Source organism: Vulpes lagopus, chromosome 5, assembly GCF_018345385.1.
Source record: "Vulpes lagopus strain Blue_001 chromosome 5, ASM1834538v1, whole genome shotgun sequence".
NCBI lineage: Eukaryota > Metazoa > Chordata > Mammalia > Carnivora > Canidae > Vulpes > Vulpes lagopus.
This window is the reverse complement of record NC_054828.1, coordinates 59,041,797-59,044,497: the sequence shown is the minus strand read 5'-3', so window position 1 is coordinate 59,044,497 and position 2,701 is coordinate 59,041,797. Positions and strand designations below refer to the sequence as shown.

Below are 2,701 nucleotides of genomic sequence, written 5' to 3'. Positions count from 1 at the left end.
AGTATTGGCAACTATAGTCACTAAATTCCCAGAACTTATTCATTTTACAGCTGGAAGTTTGTACCCTTTGCCTAACATCTCCCTGTCTCCCCCACTGCCAGCCCCTGGCCACCATTCTACTTCCTATGTGTTTGGCCTTTTTAGATTCCATACAAAACTGAGATTATACACGGTTGTTTGTTTTTCTCCATCTGACTCACTTCATTTATCTTAATGCCCTCGGGTCCATCCATGTCGTTGCAGATGACTAGATTGCATTGTTTTTTGTGGCCCACTTGTATTCCACTGTATACATATGCTATATTTTCTTATCCATTCATCTGTTGATGAACACTTAGGTCATTTCCAGGTCTTGGCTTTTGTCAACAAAGCTGCAGTGAACATGGGTTTGCAGAACCTCTTTGTGAGAGTGTTTTCATCTTGAAATATATGCCCAGAAGTGGGATTGCTGGGTTATATGGTAGTTCTATTTTAATTTTGGGGAGCAAACTCCATACTTCTTTCCATAGTGGTTGCACCAATTTACATTCCCAGAAACAGTGTGCAAGGGTTCCCTTCTCTCCACATCCTCACCCACACATGTCATCTCTTGTCTTTTAATAATAACCACTCTGACAGATATGAGCAATTTAGCTTGAGCTGTTGCTCACAATTTTCATGGTAACAGAAATACGTATGCCCTGTGAGAAGATTCAGTATGCCATCCTTGGTGACTAAGAGCTGAGCCACTACTCAGAGAAGTCATTGCACTGCCACATCCATGCAGGGGCATTTATGTGTTACCTTCTGTGACACTGCAAGCTCTAAGAGGCTGGTGCTCATGGGAATGAGATCATTCAGTACAGCATTTGTTTATACAATGCTTAAAGCTGCCATATGCAACTTGATAGATCTTTCAAATGGAAGTAATGATAATTCTTATTCCACAGAATTATTGTGGTTATTGTGGTACTAAATAAATTAATACATATAAAACATTTAGACTAAAACAGGAGCATCATAAGAGCTCAATGAGTATAAGTGCTTAAGATAACAAAGCCTCCTCCTATTGTGTGATTATTATCCAATCCTGCTTAGGAAAAAAGGAAAAGTTAATCAGGAACCAAAGATTTAATTAATGTATTTATTTTGAAAGATTATATTTATTTATTTGAGAGAGAAAGAGAAAGCACATGCACAAATGGGGAGGGTAGCGGGCAGAGGGAGAGGGAGAGAGAGACTCTCAAGCAGACTCTGAGCTGAACGGGGGAGTCTGACATGGGGCTTGATTTCATGACCCTGAGATAATGGCCAGAGCCAAAATCAAAAGTCATATGCTCAACTGACTGAGCCATGCAGACGCCCCATGGAATCAAAGATGTAATTTAATTGATAGTTTGAACCATGTGAATTGTTAATATTTGATGATTTGCAACCTGCAGACGTGGTAATTTCTTAGGGTTCAATCCCATCATTTAGAGGGTTTTTCTTTTTGTTTTTGTTGTTGTTGTTTTGTTGTTGTTGTTTTTATTTAAACCTAGCTGACTCAGAGAAGCAAGTGGCACTTTCCCCATTGCAACCCAATCTCCCACATGATGTTATGGATTGTACTTTTAAGGGCAAGTTCCTTAGACTGGGTGTTTCCTTTTGGCATTTATGTAGCTGCCACCGGATGAACAGTGGTGCCTCAGCCTTGACAACCAGCTGGGCTTTCCTCACCATGGCTAAAATATAACAATCTTAAATACCTAGTATAATTATTTTATCAAGCTCGAATTAATTAGTAAAAGCAAAATGGTATGCAATGTAGAATAAGTTATTAAGATATTTGTTTTAAATAAAAATAAACACCTAGGTCCACCATAACACCTTTCTTAAACTAAAATGGCTGAACTGCTATCTTTGCCTGTTTAGAATAAACTTTTGTTTTCTTCTCTAATGAAAATCTTTTAGTTTTTGACTGCTATTTCAAAAGTCAGAAAGGTTTTGTGTAGCCTCTCATGATTTTAAAGTCAGAATCTCCTGCCGTCCATTTAACTCTGCTGTCTGCCTATCAAATTGTCACTGATTTGAGAGGAGGCTGTAGGTGCCCCTTGTCCTTTCTCCATGCCAGTGGACAGGATTGTATGTGTTTTGTTGAGTTAGAAGATCTGCGTTTAGATTCCAATTTAACTTAGCCTCATTTTCATACTGGCAGAAGGGAAACAATGTTCATAAGATGAGCCACTACTCATCTTAGATTTAGAAACATGAATTAAATCATGTAGCCAAAGCACAAGCCACATAAAATTCATCAATCACTGTTATTTCCCTTCTAATCATAACTAGAGTTTACTAAGTGTTCGCTGTGTGCAAAGCACTAGGTAAGAATCCTGAGTGGACCTACTCATCTCATCCTTGTAGGAGGAACTAAACACAGGCTTAGAGAAATTCAGCAACTTGTCTGAGAGACGACATCAACATGTCAAAGCCAAGATCTGAACCCAGAAAGTCTAACCACACGACTTCTATGATTAGCCACTGAGCCTCTCAATGAGATGCTTGTTCCAAAACTTATCACAAGTTGGTTAATGCTGTCTTGCTTTTACTTATCAAATGTTTAAAACTTTTAGGGGGTGCTCGCTTCAGTAGCACATACACTAAAATTGGAATGATACAGAGAAGATTAGCATGGCCCCTGCGCAAGGATGACACGCAAATTCGTGAAGCATTCCATATTTTA

At 38.8% G+C, this 2,701-nt stretch overlaps 1 non-coding gene across 1 annotated transcript; it reads left to right on the top strand.

Moving 5' to 3' along the window:
* The first annotated feature begins 2,594 nt into the window (after positions 1–2,594).
* Positions 2,595–2,701, top strand: LOC121492340. Its single transcript, XR_005988218.1, has one exon. It is a non-coding gene; the product is annotated as a U6 spliceosomal RNA (small nuclear RNA).